Raw genomic sequence first — 24081 nt, forward strand, 5'->3', positions numbered from 1 at the left:
AATTGCTGACTATGAAGTTTGATACATCTACATTGACCTTCATACTAAACTACTGTCATATGATCCTGCATCTCCTGTTGAACATAACAGACATACACGACGAATTCGTGAACAGCAGGAATAATTGCACTCTAGAAATGGTACACCCATTCCAAAAGTAAATATTTACGCAAGTAATAGATCTCGAATGAGAGCGGCGCTGCTCGGAAGCCATGAATAAATTTTGCATTTTGATGTAATTCCGATTAAACGAGGCGGTCGGTGCAACAAGGACCATTACCCTTTTTAATTTATTTTCGCATCTCTGTCGGTTGAACGCGGTTTAACAAGTTTCTCATTCTGTTGAGAGAAGGGTTGTGTGCAGTGATTATTGCTCCACGTGTTACGCTGCCCCTTTTAAAATCAACAAACTGTTCACGTACCAGACTTCGGCCTGAGCCAGCGAGGTGTGCGCATCGCTGCCGCTGTGAGCTACGCTTTCTCGGCCAAGGAGAGCTCCAGAAGCAGTTCTGTGATGTGGGTGCCGCGAAAAAGCAAACTGTCGTGTGTTGTTTTCACAACGCCAGGAAATTGTCGTGTCGTGTTCTGCGCCCCACAGCACGGGAAATAAGAACGCGCAGAAGAAACCTGCTGCCACGGGGGCGGAGGGGGGGGGGGGTTCTGTTGTGCGACTCACTGAGTCTGCCGACTAAGCAAGGAAGATCCGAAGACGAGTCGCAACCTGTTTCCCCTTTGTACGTCAAGTACAAAGGCGGGTGGAGAGAGCTGTTTGACTTGACGAATTGCGCCAAGAACGAGGTGGTCTAAGAGTCTGTCGACGCAGACTCGCTGATCTGCGTTCTGGCAGCAAACCTGGTCGACCACAGGGCTATCAGAAGTGCTGTGTCCGCCCACATCGTCGACGTCCCGCCGTCGAGTGAGAAGGCGCCATTCGATGGAAGGAAGAACACGACCAAGGCACCCCTAAGGGGGTTGCCTTGATGCTGTGGTGAAGCAGCGGTTCGGGAATGACTGCTGCGACACAACCAGACGACTCACGGCAAGAGCGACATATTTGGCTTGCGGAAGCTGCTGGGCTTCTCGGTTAAGACAGAGGCTCTCCCGACCGCCATGGAGCCCCAGCCCCAGTGCTTCAAGTGCCAGGGCGAGGGCCATGTCGGCGCTGTACGTCATGTGCTCCGGCGAGCACGACAGCCGTGCCTGCGATCGCGGCAGAGAAGCTACGCCGACTTGCGCCCGCAGTGGCGTCCCGCACGTCGCCAGCTGGCGCCGCTGCCCGGCTTTTTCAAGCCACAGTGCGCCGCGGCCGCACCGACGCAGCGGAAGAGACGACGGGCGCAGACTAGCCCGGTCAAGCTGAGGGACAGCGCAGAGGCAGCTCACCCCGCCAACAGCGGGGACGACCGTTGGGAGGCGGACGTTCAGCATGCAGTCCGCGCCCCTGAGAAGAGCAGCGGCGTCGACATCAGCACCGCCGTGGAGGAGGCCACAGCAGCCCTCAAAGCCGTCATGGAGGCAGAGAGGGCTGCCTTAGCAATCGCCGTGGCTGCAGAGAAGGAAGAGAGCTTAAGGCAGCTGTGTGCAGTCCTTGCCAAAGGTCGCCTAGCAGCAGAAAGGGTTCGAATCCCTACGAACGCTTCTGCAAATTCGCAGAAGGGCGTTCGGATGCCTGCCCCGCCGGACGCCCCAGCGGCACCGCAGGCGAAGGGTGCAAAGGAGTAGCCCCAACGGTATCGGCGGCGACGCCGACCGCCTTGGGGGGCAGCCCCCGCAAGGGACCGAGAAGTCAAAAAGGGCTGCCTACGTCGCGCATGCGCGAGAGAACGGCCTGCAGCTCTCCGATTACACTGCGACGCAGTACGCCGAGCAAGCAGAGCTGCTTGTGGAGCAGCTGCGGCAGAAGTGCGCCACGCAGTAGCACGGGACGCCGACCAGCAGCGAGCTGCCGCCGTTCGGCATCAGGCTCATGAAGCTGTGCCAAGTCACTGACGACACGGCACAGCAGAGGACGTAAGGGAACGCACTGCGTTGCCGCACAGGACTCCTTTTGTTGTGTTGACAGAAGAGCCAACACCGTGTTACTAGTAGAGGCCGAAAGGCACGCGTTTTAGCTCACGCCGGCTGGCGTGAGGAGGGTTGAACTATACTGACGTGAGGTCTGGAACATGACAAGGAATTAGAATTTAGAAAGCGGACGTAATTAGTTTGATATTTAACTTTAATCCATTAATGATGAACGTCGCTCTTGACGGTACATGATTCACAGTATTATCTGTTCAGAATACATTATAGTAACTGAATATGGCGCCTTGCTAGGTCGTAGCACATGACGTCGTAGCTGAAGGCTATGCTAAACTGTCGTCTCTGCAGTTGAGAGCGTCTGTATACAGTGAACCATCGCTAGCAAAGTCGGCTGTACAACTGGGGCGAGTGCTAGGGAGTCTCTCTAGACTAGACCTGCCGTGTGGCGGCGCTCGGTCTGCAATCACTGATAGTGGCGACACGCGGGTCCGACGTATACTAACGGACCGCGGCCGATTTAAAGGCTACCACCTAGCAAGTGTGGTGTCTGGCGGTGACACCACACCTTTTATTATAACGACCATGCCACTGACACGGTATCTTCTTGCACGATGCCCGCTATTAACGTAACCTACCCTTGCATGAACTGTCACAGTCACCAAGACATCCGCTACTGCTCTTACTGCCCGACCTAACTATCGCAGAGGTTTTTTTCTCTTGGCGCTTGCCTTGACACTTTTTTTCCTCTGCACTTCAAACCACTACCCTTCGTTCGACTTTCGACACAATCTATCTCCAGATGAAAAATGGTTCAAATGACTATGAGGTCATCAGTCCCCTAGACCTACAACTACTTAAACCTAACTAACCTATGGACATCACACACACCCATTCCCGAGGCAGGACCGTAGCAGCAGCGTGGTTCGGGACTGAAGCGCCTAGAACCGCTCGGCCACACCGGCCGGCTTATCTTCAAATGAGCGTGCATTAATGGTTAACCTTAACCAGACCTGTATGTATGTATGTATGTTTTGTATGTTAACCGGGGACCTAGAAACGACGGAGAGGTTCCGTCCCCGCCGCAGCCGCAGTGGTCCACAACCCCACGACGACTACCGCAGTCCACTTCACCCCTCCGCCGCCCCACACCGAACCCAGGGTTACTGTGCGGTTCGGCCCCCGGTGAACTCCATAGGGAACCTCTCACACCAGACGTGTTTAACCTCTATGTTTGCGTGGTAGAGTAGTGGTGGTGTACGCGTACGTGGAGAACTTGTTTGCGCAGCAATCGCCGACATAGTGTAACTGAGGCGGAATAAGGAGAACCAGCCCGCATTCACCGAGGCAGATGGAAAACCGCCTAAAAACCATCCACAGACTGGCCGGTTCACCGGACCTTGACACAAATCCGCCGGGCGGATTCGTGCCGGGGACCAACCGCACGGGCTTAATCAGACTTACGCAAACATCGCAATACCCACATCCTGCGACACTTCATTTTAGTGAAAGCTAACCCTTGTGCAGAATGGTAGAAGACGTTTTTAGAGTTAACCATCATCCCGGTGTGAGCGTGGAGGGGCTCCACCTCAAATAAAAGGTACCAGAATCGTGTACAAAAGCAGAGACAAACCAGAACAGTTAACTGGAAAATGTATTTTATATAGAGTAGTTTAGGAAGACCTCGATAGTGGGACCTCTTCAAGAAATCACACAAACGATACACAATAAACAGCCTCATGTCTTAAAACAACAAAATGCCGGCAACTGATTATGGTGGTCTATAGTGAGCATTCATTCATGTGATTCTAAAACCGCTCACACTACCGAAAAGTCGATCAGGAAACATCGTGTGTTCCTAGGTACACTGTCTCGAAGGCATAGCACTGTACCTAACCGTGCCAGCAATGTAGTGTTCTTTATGTTGTTCATCGGATATCATGACCATTTGTTAAATTCTATGTACGGAATTCTGTTACCCAAATCCTAATTTTGACGCTATGTAGTGTCGGATGGAACTTGATGTATGAACTAGCTACACTGATTCGTATATTGGAAAATTTCTTTTATCTTACGATGATGAAGTACAATCGAAACTGTAACAATAATAAAGATTTTGATAAAGGTTGACGGTGGTAAAACAAGATTTTCCGCAAATATATGCAGACTGAGGATCACTAGCTACAGAAACTATTTCATGTTGACTGACTCATCCATCGCTTCTTGGTCGAACTACAAAATTCGAAATGGAAAGCATACTGTTTTTTATGATCTACAGAACTAATTTATTTAGTTAACCGTAGGCAGCGGCTGGCCAATGTCCTCCACTTACCACTCAAAGGTAAAAATCTCGACATGTTGGAAACTCTGGAAATAAGCAAACCTCAAGCACGCAGTCCTCATTCAATACTGAATGACGAAACGGAACTCCATGTTTCCCATGTTCTAAATATCAGTTAATCCTCACAGTGTATCCAATGCTTCCCACAGAGTCTCTTGCATTTTATTCCTCCATTATTCCTGTAGTTATTTGATTATGATTGCCTATGCGCTCCACATATTCTGTTCTTACAGTTGTTAGTTCTGTGTTTTATTCTGTTTCTCTATCACTTTCCATATGTAATACCTCTTCAAGCTGTTGTTTGACACTCTTGTCGAGTACTAACTTTGTTACTATAATTTAATTGTTCTTTCGATTTTATTGTTAATGTTTTCCTGATTTGCTTCCTTCGTATTTACTTCCTGTCCAACTTATCTTTCTAATTGCGTTGCAACTAGACTGTCGTAGATGACATTTTCTGTGTGTTCATGCCTCTGTCTAGATGAGTAACAAGAGTATTGTTTACAAATATTGTAACTTACTTGGCGACGACACCCAGTTAAAATCCTACGATGGCCGTATAAACCGAATATTGGTTAACTAAATAAATTAATCATGTAGAAAGTACCAACGTAGTGTTCATCATTTACGAAAATCTTTCGTTACATTTATCAGAGTTTTTCTCTCTCCCACATGGAAATTTCTTCACGAATTTAGAATCTACCGGTATGTGAAACAAGACAGGATGGCGACTCTTCAGGAAAATATGGAATTTTCAGGGAACTACATTTTACCTAGAAAAAATCGGGTAATTTCAGGAATTTTATAAAATCTCAGGGAAGCTAATATTATGATTTAATTTTAGTGAGCTTTATAAATCATATATTTTAAATTACTTATTATGTAAAAGTGTGTTATGTACTTGAATATTAGTGCATATAAATCATCGATGTTAAAAAACGTGGTTAAACTACAGCTGAAAGGAAAGAAAAGTCGTTATAGTGAGACGCCCAAAACCACCACATCAGCAATTTGTCAGGAGCTTCTTATGACATCATAGTCCTCCCTAGATCTGGAATTCTCAGGATCATTTTTTTTCCTAAGTTGGAGTAGCTGCCTTCGAAGACAGTCACGTCTTTCTCGTACCGAAATCAGAGAACAAGCGGCGTCGAGGCGGTCGGCAGACGTTTCCACCTCGTACACGGGTCCGCCTTTGGCTTAGACAGTGCACTGGATCTCGGTCGTGCGGATAAAACCCGAATACGTTTGCCGTTGTTGCGAGGGCAAGCTGCGAGATGCCTCCCGAGGGGCTGTTGCACCAAAAGGAAGGCGCGCCGCCGTGCCCGGCCAGCAGTGCGGGCGGCATTGGTTGGCAGCCCTGGCGTGTCGTGTGCGACCGCGCGGAAAGCAGAGATCCTCTTTCTGCCGCCGCCGAAAACACGCCGTATTGGCAAACAGATACGCGAAACGTGAGGAGGGGGGGGGGGGGGCGCCGAGATCTGCAAGGGAGGGCAGGAGCGCGGAGGCAGAAGGCAGAAGAGAAGAAGAAAGGAAGAAAAGAGAGCAAGCTCGCGGCGAGCTGGAGCGCGGGAGTAGCCGCCGCCGCCGCCACCGCTGCCGCCGCAGGCGTATTGAGCGATGGGCAGACTTCAGACTTCCGCGGATCTGGTCAGCGTGGAACAGCAAAGAGCGATCGCGTCAAGGTGGCAGGCCTGCCCGTCTGTGACCCCCCCCCCCCCCTCTCAGCTGTCTGTCTCCACCTAACAGAGACAGACAGCGGGGAATATCCCGGCTCTCTGTTCCCTTTCCTCTTCATCTTATCGCATTTAGAGGGTGTTAGTTTCCGAGCTTTGATCGGTAACGGAAGAAACGTTGAGTGCACGCCCCTGTTTCGTAGTGTTTTGTTTCGCTGGCACTACACTGCGTGCCACAGCACACATAAAGCATCTACATCTACCAACCTACTCCGCAAATCAGTCTGAAAGTGCTTAGCGGGGGGTCTTAACATTCTGCACATGCCACGGTTTCTTCTGATTCCAGTCAGAATATATGGAGTGCGATGACAATTACTGGTTAGCCTCTGTGCGTGCTGTGCAGTTAGCTTTATCATGTGTTCACCGTCCCTACATAGCTGTAATCTGTTCCCCAATTCTTCACGTAACACTGGTTGTTGAAACATTGGAAGTAGAATTTAGCGGCCTTTATGTCGTCCATCTTTAAGAGTCTGCTAATTCAAAACTTTCAGCATTTCTGTAACGCTCTCCCCTGTGTTTTTCCTCAGCGTGATGGCATGTATCAGCAGTGCAATGCAATATATCACACAGCTCAGACTGTATGTGCGCCAAGACGAGTTTGCCGTACTCCCCTAGCTACCAAACTGCCCGAATTTAAACCCAATCGGCAATCTGTGGGACTACCTGGATCGGGCTCAGCCGAGAAACCTTGCGCAGCTGGCAATGACACTAAAGTCGTCGTGACTCCACGTCGCTGTTGGTACCTTCCAGAACCTCACTGACTCTTCCTGCACGTCTCGCAGCTGTCCGCGTTGCAAAAGGAGGCTATTCAGGCTTTTGACACGTGGTTACATTACTGTGACTGGACAGTGTGTATCTGTATACTGGCCGACTGCTGTGGATGAGCGGTTCCAGGCGCTTCAGTCCGGAACCGCAATGCTGCTATGGTCGCAGATTCGTATCCTGCCTCGGACATGGATGTATGTGATGCCCTTAGGTTAGTTAGGTTTAAGCAGCTCTAAGACTAGGGGACTGATGACCTCAGATGTTAAGTCTCATAGTGCGTAGAGCCACTTGAACCATTTTTGAGCTACATTTCAGTGTTTGTCTAAAGGTGCCTCAGATACTCTCCTTTCCTGTTCAGTTCACAAGTGGTCCCTAGGAAGCTCCAATATCGGATTTTTTGGCGATTGTCACTTCGAAAGTCATTTGTGGTATACAGGAACAGGTTCCCCGACTCTTCCCGGAACGTAACTCTGGGAAAAATGTTTTCGATTGTGTTGAGCCTCAGTCACGCAATAGTTTTTAAAAAGAGTAAACCGCCATTTGCCTGTGTACTGTATTATTATATTTACCTGTCCAGATTCAGCCTGATATTCAGTTGTCAAGTAAAGTGTTAAAGGTTCTTAGACTATTCTTAAGTCATATTTGTTCAGGCAGTACGAAGCAGGTAAACAAGGCTGGATTTTTACAGTTACATCTTAAATATATGTGTTGGCCTAGTTTACCTGCTTGAGACTGCATTAATAAATATGACTTAATAACCGTCAGTCTATCTTCAGCATTGTACATGATAACGGCATAAAAGCCCAAATGTGAACAGAAAAATAGAGGGTGTGTCAAAAGAATCATCCGATTTGGCATGAGTATATTTCTGAAAATAATAATCATATATAATGAATTTTGTTTTTTTTACCAACAGGAAACTCAAAGTTCTTTTTCATACCTTTTCATAGATGTTTAACATTCCCCCCTTGAGATGCGCGGCATCTGCCAAAGCGGTATTCATATTGTTCCCACGCAGTAGCGAACATGTCCTGAGTTTCAGCTTCCAACTCTGCTGTTATGCGATGTCTCAGTTCATTCATTGTTGTTGGTAACGGAGGCACATAAACAGTCTTTTTTAAATCCCCACAAAAAGTAATCACTGTTAGGGCCAATGACCTTTGAGGCCAGTAATGTAAGACTGAATCATCTGGTCCAGTGCGACCGATCCATAGTTTCGTAATCCTTCGATTTAAAAATTCCCGCATTTCCAGATGGCAATGTGACGGATAAATGAAGACGGACTTCGGGGGCATGTTCAGCTGTGAAGCTGCACGGCGAACGGATATCTGCAGTCTATGTGAAACTATGGCGGATACGTTCGACAAATGTGTCAGACACTCGGGGACGGCCTGCGACTTGCCATTCAACAAACAGCCTGCTTCTCGGAATTCTTCATGCCGTCGTCTAATGCTCTGTGCTGTACGAGGTTCCACACCATACCTAGTACGAATGTCACGCTGAACAGTTACTACTGACCAGCACAGCGCAAAACGTATAACACAAGACGCTTTCTGTTGTCCCGACACCATTTTTACTAGAACAGAAGTGGGCGCAGACTGCTGCTACCTAGCGTGAACCATGTCGAACTTGAGAGTTTGCTCTTTCCAACAGTATGTTGTTCACGCACATCTCAAATAACGTAATAGTTTCTTTTTTTTTAATTGGATGATTCTTTTTGATACTCCTCGTATTATGTCTTCAACGCTCCAATGATAAATAACACTGAAAATTTGTTTTGTTTGTCCTCTGTGTTATATGTAAACCAAATCTTATTCAGTGTGGCTGCACTGACATTTATGTCCGGCAAGCTCCAAGTTTTCCGCTCTCCTCGCACTCTGACAGTGTGGCGTCGCATTGAGGGAAACGTGCAGTGAGGCTGAGCGCTTTGGCGCTCTTGCCCTTGCATAGCCCGCGAGCCGAAGTCTTGGCAGCCCATTCTGATTTTTTTCTAAATACTATTTTCTGTACACTAGATTCACACGGCATTCCACAAATCAAAGAAAAATGTATGCGTAAGGGGCAGGTAACATTTCAGCCCACTCCGTTAGTAGTGAGGGAATGAGACCAGCTGCAGAGAGGATAGAAATTATCCTTAAAATATCACATTCAACAAATTTCCAGGAATTACACAGTTTCCTCAGCACAATAAGTTTTGTAGAAAACACACTTGCACAGGTAGAAGCACCACTAACGGATATATTGGCAGGTAAGGGTAGAGAATAAAAGAAAGTTTTAAAATGGACGGAGGAAATGCAACAGGCATAATACACAGTCTAATGGTTTTTTAATCTTTCAATAAGCTCTGTAAGTTTAACTCTCTCCGTGATACATAACCCCACTCTTGTAGAACGTTTTAGACACCACTGTAACCTGACTCCAGGTTGCCTACGTAGCGTGTATTTCATCAAGTTTCGGAACTGCAGCCGGATGATGATATCTGACCACAATATTTCAGCTGACCACCATTCAGCCATCTTCAGGCGATTGTTTCACACTGGTGACTGTTGTTGATCGTTGCTAAGTTAATACTGAAATTAGACACAGAGGCTCATGTGCGTAGGCTACCGCTGCTTCAGCGTCCCTGTCAAACTGAGTGCCGTCTTCGAATATTGCACTGTATGTGGTACGCAGGCGGATGCGTAACGACAGAGTTGCATGCACACCTTCTGTTGGAATGCGGTCCGTGGACTTACCATTCAGCTGTCAAATTAATGAAGTTATTTGACGTTAAACATGTCGTTTTACTACAAATGTTTTCTTTCCTGCGTGCATGAGGATTTTCTATATCGGCATTGTCGAACATATTTCAACTGAGCTGTTCACCTGTATTCATTCACTGCACTCTGTGTTGGTTGTGTGTGTTTACTGTGTGTACTGTGGGCAACTGTCGCTACCATTTTCTCTTTGGGATTTTATTTTTATTTTTGATATGTATGAACATTGTCATGTTTATGCACGTATAATAGCGCGTAGAGTAGCCTGCTCTAGGAAAAAGGGTACTTTAGAGTGGAAGGAGTTTCTTTTACGCTTGTTAAAATATCTGTGGTGGAAGATAAAGTTTTTATGTAGTATGGTTTTGTTCTACATTTCTGTTACTTTTTTAGTAATGACATGTTTAGTGCGTTATAACTTATATTGAGATGGTCATTTATTACTTTGTTGTTCCTTGCAAGGGGTATTTGTGTGTGAATATTTTCCTGTTGCGTTAGGAGTTTTCTGTTGTTGCCGGCCGGAGTGGCCGAGCGGTTCTAGGAGCTACAGTCTGGGACCGCGCGACTGTTACGGTCGCAGGTTCGAATCCTGTCTCGGGCATGGATGTGTGTGATGTTCGTACGTTAGTTAGGTTTAAATAGTTCTAAGTTCTAGGGGACTGATGACCTCAGAAGTTAAGTCCCATAGTGCTCAGAACCATTTTTTTTCTGTTGCCGTTTTTCATTCCACTAATTTTCAAAACCTCTTTCATGTTAGATTGTTCATCTCCATGCGTTATTAGGTGTTCCGCAAAGGTAGGATGGCTACTTTCATGTTTCCAGCTTCTTATGTCTTCTTTGTACTCAGTTTAGAAATTTCTGTCCGTCATCCCCAGACACACTGATTTGCAATCTTTATATTCTAAGTATTATGTACCGGCTGTTGGTATTTTTATGATCTTTCTATTGGTGTTCCTAATTTTGACTGTAGTGTATGTATCACTTGTTGGAGATCTACTACTTTGTGGTTTTGTGGGTGATTTGGTGTGGCATGATTTACTGTGTGCGTTGATGTTGATTTTCTTTAATGTGACATCTGTGCTTATTGCTGTCTGTCTTTAACATTACTATTTTCTTTTCTGTTTATTTGTTTTGCTATAAATCCAGCTGTTGTATTGTTCAGCTGTCGTAAATGTAAAAACTCATCAACTGGTTCTTTGATGTGACTGCCAATTTGTATATTTCCTTTCCAGTATTTTGATTATGTGTTAGTTTAGGCTTATTGTTACCGATTTTCATGCTTATTTTCATAATTTCTCTATTATTGTCATCCATTAGTATATCTACGGCAGTTAATTCACATACTTTACTTTCAACCCTCTAAACATCCTATCAGGATGGGTAAAAAATTTCTCGTCTTGAACCCCATATTCCTCATTAGCCTTTCCGTTATGGATTTCCCACCATGCTTATGAAGACTAATGAAAGCAGTACCACTGACCTCTATACTTAAAAAAGTACCGCCTCCATGAGGCACAGAAGACCACGTGGCGCCTAACTGCCGCCATGTCAGACTGTTCCAACGGCGCTTTTCGAACGCGGTATGGAGGAATCAGGGCACCGCTCTCCCAGCCGTTCTCAGGTTTATTGACCTTGGAGCCGCTACTTTCCACTGAAGCAACTCCTCATTTCGTCTCACGAGACTGAGCGAAGCAGTTCCAGGCCTCTCGTCCAGGAAATCTCCCGAGCAATGTCGAGAACTGAACCCGGGACCTCCGATGGCAATGATGTACACTGACCACTCAGCTACCGAAGCCGACTGTTTGTGTATATTACGGTGACTGAATCATTGGTATTTCTTCCAAAGAGCCTTATTTGAGGCAGTCTTGCATTTATCCACATTTAGAAAGAGGTGTCATTCAGTACACCAAATTTTGTGAAAGTCCTTTTGCTTTCCCTTATGATCATACGACGGTACTTTCCCGCAGAGAGAGGTCTTATAGACCTGGTGATGCTGTGGGATAAATCTCTTGTCTTTTTTTACGGTAATTAGCAACTAATATATAAGCTTGCACTCTTGGTAGTACAGTTATTTCAGGCATTAAGTACCACCCATCACCGAAAAACGTAAAAATAATGAAACGGCTGTTAGTATTGCCAGACGAGTAGTTTGTGCCACTTGGTGTTCGTCGGGTTCGCTGCAAAACAGCGGATACATGTAGCGCTCGAACTAAAGCGTAGGCATCACTCCGCCGTTTGTTATAAGTCGAATGTTGTAGTTGTTGAGTTTGTGTCACAAGTAAATTTTGATTTTGAGCATCGAAGCTGGTGGAGAGTATAATTTTAAGTTACGGTTTATACGTTTAAAGATAAGAAGTAGTCTTGTCATACTAGGATCGTAATAATGAAATTCAGCTCATTCAATCCGGTTTCTGTTTCCACCATGGTTTAATATGCAATGCCAGTCGTGTAGTATGGGTCATAAGAAAGTCCTATGGTATGGGCCATGAAAGTAATTTTGTTTTACGGCACGATGCTGAGGTTGAAGAAGAAGAAGAACAGGAGGAGTTGAGGGGAGTGGTCCAACACTGTAAAGACACAAGTGGTTTCGAGTGTTTTGGAAGGCGAAATGACCGAAGGGGCTGCTGCAGATGGTTTTAATGATTCTAGAACTACACTGCCTAGGAGATGAAAATCATTGTAGAAAATGCGCAGAGATCTGTGACTCCTCAGACGTGCCTTTTTAGACTAATATTTTAAGAAAATTACGAAGAAATGCTCGTAGTAGAAATGAGAGATTTAGATTCCAAGTTAAAGCCGATATGTAAGTGGAAAAGAATTGCAGTGTCTGCTGAATGGAATGAACAATCTGCAGAGTACAGAATGTGTATTGAGAGTAAATCGAAGAAAAACGAAAGTAATGAGAAGTATCAGAAATGAGAACAACCTGAGACTTATCAGGATTGCGGACTACGGAGTAGATGGAGTTAAGTATTTCTGCTAATTAGGCAGCAAAATAACTCATGACTGACGAAGCAAGGAGGACATCAAAAGCAGACTATCACTGGCAAAAAAGGCAATTCCTGAGCAAAAGAATTCTACTAATATCAAACGTAGGCCTTAATGTGAGCTGGTAGGTTGGGAGCACAGCACTGTATGGTAGCGAAACATGGACTGTGGGAAAACCAGAACAGAAGAGAATCGAAGCGTTTCAGTCGTGTCCTGCAGACGAATGTTGAAAATTAGGTGGACTGATAATGTTAATGAGGTGGTTCAGGGCAGAATCGGAGAGGAAAAGAATACACGGAAAACACTGGCAAGAAGAAGGGACTGAATAATAGGACATCTGTTCGGACATCAGGGAATAAATTCCATGGTGCTATAAGGAGGTGTGGAGAGTAAAAACTGTAGAGGGAGGCAAAGATTGGAATACATCCAGCAAATAATTGAAAACGTAGGTTGCAAGTGCTACTCTGAGATGAAGAGGTTGGCACTAGCGAGGAATTCGTGGCGGGCCGCTTAAAACCAGTCAGAAGACTCACGACTCATAAAAAAAGTAAAGAAATAATAAGTTTGACTGAGCGAGGCGGCACAATAGTTAGCGCGCTAGACACGCATTCGGGGACGACGGTTCAAATCGACGTTCGGCCATCGAGAGATGACGTGGTTTCTTTGAGACGGCACGGCCTATTTCCTTCCCCGCCCTTGAAACAATCCAAGATTGTGCTCGTCTGTAATTACACCGATGTCGACGGGTCGTTAAACCCTGTCTTCTTTCCTTCCTTCCTTTTCCTAAGTCTGAGTTTCAAAAGTTAGTTTACAATAACGCAAATAATATGAAGCTGCCTATGAAGATATTTATAGTCACTAGGTCAGTGAAGGCCATCGAACGACAGCCGTTGGATTGGACAGAATGTTGGTTGCCAACCCACTGGCGTCCGGCATCCCACGTTTACCAAACAAAGGGGTCGAGGCCAACGGATTCGGCCATGTAGAATCGCAATTGTTTCTGATAACTTGTTGAGATATTTCCTATTTTGTTATTGCTATAAAGAAGCCTTTTAATTACAGTTTCACCGGCCATTATTATGAAGGAAGAAGACTCGTGGCAGTATCCGCATGTGCAGATTTTACTGCAAGAAGCTGATCGTCAGACAAAAGAAGAAGAAATAGCGCTGAACGGCGGTCTCTCTTTTTAAACGTAGGTAGCGGTGTGGTGGGACAAAACTAGTGACTGACCTTAAAGCAGTATTGGAGTATGGGCTACGTCATATTTTATCCGATTGAAACCTACAGATATCAAATTTCCAAAGACGACATTTTCTTTTAGAGACCTGTGCCTGCAGCGAAAAGATGTTAATAAATATTTAATTTTCCTTTTCATATACTGCATATTATTTTCCAACTGCTCGCTTATTTCCCTCCAAGTGTCTAATCATTTCAACTTGTTTTTTTTTTTTTAAACTGCAGTTCGTAGGGCCCGATAAACATTCCCGTTCACGATAAAGCTCTATCAGTTGTTGTAATGTCGTCTTCATATTCCAGTCACTATTTCAATACTTCGAAACACAAAAAATACACACTCGTTCAACAGTCACAGCAAATCGCTACTGAACCAACCAACATTCGATCCAGCTTCCGCCCTAGCAGAGGGGTGGTTCCAACCCCAACCTACCGCCAACACTTTGATGCTACCGCTGCCAGTGCGAACCGCTTCGTTGATTCCGATTTTTGGCTCGTACACTTTAAGCAAATCTCGGCCAACGATGCGATTGGTTGTCGTTTTTTGGCCTTATTGATCGACACACATTATGAAATCTTTATGAAGTACCCAAAATTGTCTTACAGAAAAACACTGTCCACAAATTTAATGCAATATGTCAGGTTCAATCGACTGCAAGTTGAAACTTTCTTAACCACCTGTTCTTTTAAAATTAACTGCGCTTTTCACATTAATTTGTTTGTGAACTTCAATAGCCTTTTTTTATATTTAAAAACCTGAATTTTGTTGTGTCTCCGATAGTACTAGAAATTTTCTGAACATCTCGAATGATAAGTCTTAGAAAATTTTATCTTTCTTTGTATCAGTCTGGTCAGAAACCTCGTTATCATCATTTACACCAAAACAAATACTGCTCTCAATGTTTTTTTTTCTGTGTTCGCGACATAAAATTTTAGTAGTTTTGTAAATCCGCCTTGTGCAAACGCTATTTATTTCCTTTTATTCGTCCAGACTTCTTTCAACAGCTGTCGTCTTCTGTTGGTCAAATTTTATGTAAAGCCTTTATTGTTTATCTATTCTAGGCCTAAAAATTATAGCATATGGGGATTTTGTTTCCTTTTTTTCGATTGTTCACCTGAAAACTACATTGCTAGCGAAACTGAATTGTTATAGATGAGATTTGTGCCCTTTATTGTCGTTTTTGACAGTACATCATCTGCAAAGTAGTCATGAAGGAAATCTTCATGCATTTCTGAAGTACTATTTCGTCGGTAGTGGTTATGTATGTTACAGCACTTATATTTTCCGCCCTGTTGCATATCTCAGCAGACACACCACAAGAGTTCTCATTTAACATCCAAAATTAACACCACATTAAAGGTAAGGAAAACGATGAACAACTCAGCAGCGATAACAACATAGCAACTGAAGTCACGTTTGGTCACGTTTTGTGGAAAACACGTCTGAAGTAAAATTGTGGGCGAAATCTTATAAATAAGTGTGGAAACAATGTACTCAGTAGCGGTAGAAAGACATATCCTCCAGAGATACGCAATAGGACAGAAAATGTAAGTACAGTAACATTCGTAACCAGTACCCGCGAAAACGTACTTCAGAAATACACAAAGAATTTTCTTCATGACGACTTTGCTGGTGGCATGGTGGAAACGACAAGAAAGGGGCGCAGTGAACCATCTATAATAATGAATTTCAGCAGCAAAGTAGTCAGCAGTCCAAACAAACAAAACGAAAAGCAAACATATTTTTTACGCTTACAGTAGATAAGTGATTATAAAGGGAATAAAATTAGACCCGCACAAGATGACACATAGGTGTCGAAACACGTCTAGGTGAAAAACAGAAGTAAATAGTATTTGTATATGGCGTATTTTCAAAACAACCCGATAATTAACACCTTATATCAAAACAATAACAGTAATTTTCTATGAATTGTGACCGATCTCCTACACCAAAACGTCGTAATGTACGCTGCAGCCATGTGCTCGACCGTGTTTCTGTTTGTGTTTCGTGTGTGAGTGTGCCGGTCGAGTAGTACAAAAGGCGGAGCGCGTTTTAAGAGCGTAATTAAGCGGGAGGGGCTTTTGAGTCGGCACGAGCGCACTCACCGGCGCCAGGAGGCGTTTGTAGCGAAGCGACAGCGTCGCGTCGCACCATGAAGTTCCGCCAGATGACGGCTCGCTGGCTGGCTGTGTGTTTGTGCGCCAGAGCGTTTGGAAAGGCGCCACCACTTTATTTGTAGTCCCCCTCGGCAGGTGTTTACCTGCTCATTAGGAGCCGCGAACAATGGCGGGGGCGGCGGGGGCGGCTGGGCGGCGGCTCCGCTCAGGACCGCATCGATCGCGCCGGCAGCTCTGGCCGCCGTTGCCTGGCAACGCAACGCACGCCGCCGCAGCGCGACTAGCCGCCGGGAGCCCGCATCTACGTCTACGCCGTCTGTTCAGAGCTATCCGGGCACCTGCTTGTGATGTCGGGCTGACCACTGTACACCGCGAGAGACTGACAAATCTGTGTTTACATGTTCAGAATGGTAGCAGCAGCCCAGGTGGGTATCCTGAGTGTTTTTCATATACATAAAATGAGAAATGCTAGGCTTCAGACAAAAATGGGTTCATTTCCCAAGAACTACCACTAAGGATTACAAGATTCACCAAAACTAGATACGGCCACGTAGTCAAATGGCTCTGAGCACTATGGGACTTAACATCTGTGGTCATCAGTCCCCCAGAACTTAGAACTACTTAAACCTAACTAACCTAAGGACATCACACACGTCCATGGCCGGCCGCGGTGGTCTCGCGGTTCTAGGCGCGCAGTCCGGAACCGCGCGACTGCTACGGTCGCAGGTTCGAATCCTGCCTCGGGCATGGATGTGTGTGATGTCCTTAGGTTAGTTAGGTTTAATTAGTTCTAAGTTCTAGGGGACTGATGACCTCAGATGTTAAGTCCCATGGTGCTCAGAGCCAGTTGAACCATTTTCTGAATAGGAAGGATTAGTCGACACATCCAGAAGATAAGGAAGCTGGCAGGCAAGAGAGCGACGCACTATTGCGGCCGCTAACTCGCTGACTCTCTTGCGTTTTCCACGTGACGGTACCCGGCTCTCCCATTGGCGGTTCTGGGGCAGAAAATTGGCATCTCTCACTCGTCAATACCGTTTTGGCGTCCCTAGCTCAGAGTAATATCGCATGGGAACCGGCCCCAAGTACCGCGGAGAAGCTTACGTAACTACTCACGCCACTGCCTGAGGCTAAGTTAAAATGAAGGAAGCAGAACACAATAAATATTTATACCATTTATGTAGTCAGTAGAGAAACAATAACAGCACAATAGGGCGCTAAAGGATGCCCAGTGACTTCAAACGAGGACTAGTCATTGCACGTTACTGGAGTAACAGATCCGTCAGGGACATCGAAACCCTTCTAAAGCTTCCAGAATGAGATTTTCACTCTGCAGCTGATACGAAACTTCCTGGCAGATTAAAACTGTGTGCCGGACCGAGACTCGGACTCGGGACCTTTGCCTTTAGCTACCCACGCACGACTCACGCACCGTCCTCACAGCTTTACTTCTGCCAGTACCTCGTCTCCTACCTTCCCAACTTTACAGAAGCTCTCCTGCGAACCTAGCAGAACTAGCACTCCTGAAAGAAAGGACATTGGGGAGACATGGCTTAGCCACAGCCTGGGGGATGTTTCCAGAATGAGATTTTCACTCTGCAGCGGAGTGTGCTCTGATATGAAACTTCCTGGCCGATTAAAACTGTGTATCGGACCGAGACTCGAACTCGGGATCTTTGCCTTTTGCGGGCAAGCACTTGCCCGCGAATGGCAAAGGTCCCGAGTTCGAGTCGCGGCCCGGCACACAGTTTTATTCTGCCAGGAAGTTTCCTTCTAAAGCTGTCCATTTCTACACTGAACTGGAAAAGCGAATGGAAAACCTCAGCCCAACCAAGAAGGGCAAGAGGCAGATTCGACATTTGTAGTTTCCCGAGAAGCGTTTGACACGGTGCCCAATGCAGACTATTGACGAAGGTAAGAGCGTATGGAACATGTAGCCAGATATACATAGATATGAGAGTGGCTCCTTAAGTAACAGAACTCAGTGTGTTTTTCTCGACGGAGAGTGTCCATCACAGACAGGAGTGTCCACGGGAAGATTGACAGGAATGCTATTATTTTCTATACATGTAAGTGATCTGTCGGACTGGGTCCACAGCAGTCTGCGGTTGTTTACTGATGATGCTGTGGTAAAAATGAAGTGACTGAATGGCACTGATGGGCGGGGGCTCCCATCCGGGGAAGTTCAGCCGCCGTGTTCGAACTCTTGTCACTTGACGCCACATTGGACGACTGGCGTGTCGATGATGATGATGATGATGATGAAATTATGTTAGGATAACACAACGCCCAGACCCCGAGCTGAGAAAATCTCCGACCAGGTTAGGGATCGAACCCGTGCCCGCTGCATGGCATCAGGCTCGCTGACCCCTCAGCTGCTGGGGTGGACTGACGCCGTGGTGAACGATAAGGTGTCGAAGCCAAGTGACTGTAAGAGGATACAAGATAACTTAGACAAAATTTGTAGTTGGTATGATGAGTGGCGGCTAGTTCTGAAAGTTGAAAAATTTAAGTTAATGCTGATGAACAGGAAAAATAAAAACCCGCAATGTTCGGTTTCACCATTAGTACCTTCCCGCTTCACTCAGACACGTCGTTTAAATGCCTGGGAGTAACATTACAAAGCGGTATGAAATGGAACGTGCATGTGAGAACTGTGTCAGGGAAGGAGAATGGTTGACTTCAGTTAATTGGGAGAATTTTAGGTAAGTGTGGTTCATCCGTAAAAGAGGCCGCATACAGGACGCTGGTGCGACCTACTCTTGAGTACTGCTAGAGTGTTTGGGATCCATGCCGCGGCGGATTAAATGAAGACATCCAAGCAGTTCGGAGGGGGCTGCTAGATTTTTTACCGGTAGGTTTGAAGAACGCGCAAGTGCTACGCAGATGTTTCAGGAACTCAAATGGGAATCCCTGGAGGAGAGGTGCCTTTCCTTTCGAGGAACACTACTCAGAAAATGTAGAGAGTCGCCATTTGAAGCTGGCCGCGTAAAGATTCTACTGCCACCAACATGCATTTCACGTACGGATCACGAAGGTACGAGTATTGGACCTGATACGGAGGCTTATGGGCAGTTATTTTCCCTCAGTCTGTTTACGACTGAAAGAGGAAAGGAAGTGCCTAGTGTTTTTACTTGGTACCCTCCACCACGTTCGCGGAGTCTGTATGTAACTGCAGATGAAAATGTAGATGTCGATGTCATATACTGACGGATAGGGACTGCATAGCATTGCGGAGAATGGTTATAACAACATCGCATGTAATCAACAGAGCGAATCAGGGGTGAGTTCCAAACTGCTAACAGCAGTCCAACATCATGCTTCTGTGAAAAAGGTACTGATATCTGCTGAAAATGGTTCAAATGGCTCTAAGTACTATGGGACTTAACATCTGAGGTCATCAGTCCCCTAGAACTTAGAACTACTTAAACCTAAGTAACCTAAGGACATCACACACATCCATTCCCGAGGCAGCATTCAAACCTGCGACCGTAGCAGCATCGGGGTTCCGGACTGAAGCGCCTAGAACCGCTCGGCCACAGATATCTGCTGAACCAATGCTAAGTAAGTTTCTGTAATACAGTTCTCACACTTTATGTAAACATATAGTCAAGGTCTAACAATTTATAATATCCCTAATTTCGCAGGCTTCTGAAGACGGCAATTTAATTTGTGGAAACGGTAAAGCGAAATACAAATATCTGTGCAAACCTTCCTCTTCCAACAACGATCATGATATTATTTGTGTGATCCGATACTGAGAAAGAGCATAAAATAATTTCATTGACAAGACGGTCCATGTGTTATAGTTTGGTGATATTTCTAGTATATATGTATTTACACTGATAACACTCTTAAGGCAAAACATTGTGACCACTACCCAGCACGACGTTGGATGCGGCCTGGTGGCGTTGTGGGCAAGTGAAGTGGTAACGAAACTGAAAGCGGAACAGACACGGACGGGGGATCACCCTAGCGCAGATAATGGCTGCAAATTGGGAAATCCATTGAGATAATCCACTTTGACAGTGGACAGACTATTATTGCGCAGAGCTTGTGAACGAATGTCTCGAAAACGGCGAAGATGGTCGAATGTTCGCGAGCTACTGTCGTGAGCATCTATGGAAAGAGGTACGACAGTGAAACTACCACTTCTCGGACGTCGACGCCTCGTCACAGAACGCGGGGTCTGGAGGCTTGTCTACTCAGTAAAGTTGGATAGTTGGTGATCTCGTGCATCTCTGCCGAAAGACCACAGCGCTGCTGCACGCACAAGTGTTTCGGAGCACACCGTTCATCGTACATTGTTCAACATAGAGCTCCGCAGCAGACCACCCTACTTGTTCAGATGCGGACCTAACGACATCGTCAATAACGATCGCAGTTGGCACGGGACCATTGGTATTCGACCATCGATCAATGGAAACGTGATGGCGTTTCCGGTGAATCACAGTTTTGCTACACTAGGTCGCTGGTCGTCTCCACAACCGCCGACACCGAAGTGAACGGCGGCTCGAAACGTGCAGTGCGTCACGGACGCAGGCTGGTGGGAGCAGCATTATCCTACGCGAGAGATTCTCCTAAGCTTACATTGGACATGTGGTAGTAATCGATGACACGCAAACAACTGCGAACCACTGGCATTCTTCATGCTTAATGTCTCCCCCGACGATGCCCATCTTTCAGCAGTGTGATGATCCCTGTCTTGGAGCCAGAACTGTGCTGTGGTGGTTTGAGGAGCATTATAGTGAACTCATAGTGACGTCTCGGCGGCAAAATTCTTCTGATGTAAATCCTGTGGAACCCACATGGACCGCTATCGGGTGCCATCACCGCGTACGCAAAATCAGCGGCCCGTTATTTACGCGAATTACGTGACCTGTGCGTAGACATCTAATGCCACATACCTCCGAAAATCTACCAACAAACTGCATTTGGTCTCAATGTTTTGGCTCATCAGTGTACCTTGCTATGCGAGACTTCCACATCTGAAGCATGAGGCAAGCATATAACGTCATGTGACATCGAGTTCCCAACTGAACATAGATGCAGCGAACCCGAGTCTCGGTTTTTCTTTCCAAATTTCCACAAACCGCTGCCAAATGAGAGCGTCTTATAGACGCGTGCCAAGTCAACGTTATTACATTTTGCTCAGAGGCAAGTTTTATTTCTGTGCCGACTCTCCGTTTCATTAAATTACTTCTTGGAAATTAATTACTAAAATTGCTTTCAGTTTCGAGTAAATTAAATTTCAACGTCTGACAGTCGCGTGAATCACTCCGCACTCAATTCTGGATGAGAGTTCTCAAGCGCTGAGCCAGGCGCGTCTGGGAAGCTTCGCTGGTAGCGCTGTGCGAATTGCTAAGAAAATGCGGCTACCACAGTTTCTCAGTCAGCGTCCACTGTAGGAAGCGTGGATGGACCGTCACCTGTCACGATATAAACCGCCCAAAAAAAGTTTTGAAACGCCTGCGTATCTGCGAACAAGCCTGGGCTGTATTATCTCACACCTTCTCCAACGATATCATCACACGGTTTGTTCAGTGACGTGGGTTCAGCATAGCTTTACCTTTATTACTTTTCTCTTCATTTCTATTTTGATATCTATTAAGCCCCCACTTCAGCAAAAACATCTCTGCTGCTGACCAATTTTCATTTCTCGCTGACGGAAGGAGAAAAACAAAATACGTAGGTTAGTCTTCTAGTCCTGATAGAAGACACAGCCAGTGGACGCAAGCCACAAATGATCTTCCATTTTGTGTGAGATATCGCTCAAAATAGTGGCGAGCTGATAAAAAGTTCATGATAAGCAAATGTGGAGTCATAATTCTGCTACCTCGATCTGCATTAATGTCAAGCCAACATATTAGCTATTTATCTCCTTGGTTGCCCATTACCAAACTTACCACATTCGGAAAAAGTAATTCAGTGTAAGCCATTGTATAAATGTCCTGAAAATAATGGTACCCCTCACCTTGCTGTTTCTATTGTTTTGCCCAATTCTGGTGCATGTCAGTAATTGAATTTTAATTTTTAATCTCCTGTGCTTCTTACTTCATCTCAAATTTTCTTCATAACACTTTTCTCCACTGCTCATACTTTATTTAATTTATGGGTATCACCAGGCAATCACTTGCGTTGAGGCATTTAGCTTTCACTACTACACTACGTAATCAAAAGTATCCGGACACGTGGCTGAAAGCCGGCCGGGGTGGCCGAACGGTTCTAGGCGCTACAGTCTGGAACCACTCGACCGCTGCCTCGGGCATGGATGTGTGTGATGTCTTTAGGTTAGTTAGGTTTAAGTAGTTCCAAGTTCTAGGGTACTGATGACCTTAGAAGTTAAGTCCCATAGTGCTCAGAGCCTTTTGAACCATTTTCGTGGCTGAAAATGACTTACAAATTCGTGACGCCCTCCATCGGTAATGCTGGAATTCAATATGGTATTGGCCCACCCTTAGCCTTGATGACAGCTTCCACTCTCGCAGGTATACGTTCAATCTGGTGCTGGAAGTTTTCTTGGGGAATGGCAGTCTGTTCTTCACGGAGTGCTGCACTGAGGAGAGGTTTCGACGTCGGTCGGTGAGGCGTTCCAAAACATCCCAAAGGTTTTCTATAGGATTCAGGCCAGGACTCTGTACAGGCCAGTCCATTAGAGGGATGTTATTGTTGTGTAACCTCTCCGCCACATGCCGTGCATTATGAACAGGTGCTCCATCGTGTTGAAAGATGCAGTCGCCATACCCCAATTGCTCTTCAACAGTGGGAAGCAAGAAGGTGCTTAAAACATCAGTGTAGGCCTGTGCTGCGATAGTGCCACGCAAAACAACAAGCGGTGGAAGCCCCCTCCATGAAAAACACGACCACGCCGTAACACCACCGCCTCCGAATTTTACTGTTGGCACTACACATGCAGGCAGATGACGTTTACCGGGCATTCACCATACCCACACCCTGCCATCGGATCGCCGCATGGTGTATCGTGATTCGTCACTCCACACAACGTTTTTCCACTGTTCAATCGTCCAATGTTTACGCTCCTTACAACAAGCGAAGCCTCGTTTGGCATTTACTGGCGTGATGTGTGGCTTACGAGCAGACGCTCGACCATGAAATCCAAATATTCTTACCTCCAGCCTAACTGTCGTAGTACTTGCAGTGGATCCAGATGCAGTTTGGAATTCCTGTGTGATGGTCTGGGTAGATGTCTGCCTATTACACATAATAACCATCTTCGACTGTCGGCGGTCGCTGCCAGTCAACAGATGAGGTCGGCCTATACGCTTTTGTGCTGTACGTGTCTCTTTACGTTTCCTCTTCATTATCACATCGGAAACAGTGCACCTATGGATGTTTAGGAGTGTGAAAATCTCTTGTACAGGCATATGACACAAGTGACACCCAATCACCTAATCACGTTCGAAGTCCGTGAGTTCCGCGGAGCCCCCCGTTCTGCTCTCTCATGATGTCTACTGAGGCTCGCTGATATGTGATACCTGGCAGTAGATGGCACCACAACTCACCTAATATGAAAACCGTACTTTTTTGGGGGTGTCCGGATACTTTTGATCACATAGTGTATGATGTTGCGTGTTATTTCTGTATTTTTCGATGGACGCTATTTACTGAAAATATTACTTGCTGGCCGGCCCAGGTGGCCGAGCGGTTCAAGGCGCTTCAGTCTGGAACCGCGCGACCGCTGCGGTTGCAGGTTCGAATCCTGCCTCGGGCATGGATGTGTATGATGACCTTAGATTAGTTAGGTTTAAGTCGTTCTAAGTTATAGGGGACTGATGACCTCAGATGTTAAGTCCCATAGTGCTCTGAGCCATTTGAACATTCATTTATTACTTGCTGTTGTGGGCACTCTTTGTATTTTGTTTCATCGATGATTGATTGAAAACACTGTAATAAGTCCTTGAAAGAAAAAAAAGTCTTTATTATTAGACGAAACGTGTCTTTAAAAATTTTTGTGAATCTTATGGCATAGATGATGTAAGATTTATGCCAATGAACAATTACCGCGTTCCATATATTTGAATATTTCATCGCAGTCTGTATACAAACTGTGGTTGGTAACGAACATACTGCTTATCAAAATTTTCCGCCATCTCGTAGAAATTAACCAGAC

General features: G+C 45.7%; 1 non-coding gene across 1 annotated transcript; it reads left to right on the forward strand.

Moving 5' to 3' along the window:
• The first annotated feature begins 23598 nt into the window (after positions 1-23598).
• Trnas-gga lies at positions 23599-23682 on the forward strand. Its single transcript is given in 2 exon segments — positions 23599-23638; positions 23648-23682. It is a non-coding gene; the product is annotated as a tRNA-Ser (tRNA).
• The last annotated feature ends 399 nt before the right edge of the window (positions 23683-24081 follow it).

The sequence above is a fragment of the Schistocerca piceifrons genome, chromosome 7, assembly GCF_021461385.2.
Source record: "Schistocerca piceifrons isolate TAMUIC-IGC-003096 chromosome 7, iqSchPice1.1, whole genome shotgun sequence".
Taxonomy (NCBI): Eukaryota; Metazoa; Arthropoda; class Insecta; order Orthoptera; family Acrididae; genus Schistocerca; species Schistocerca piceifrons.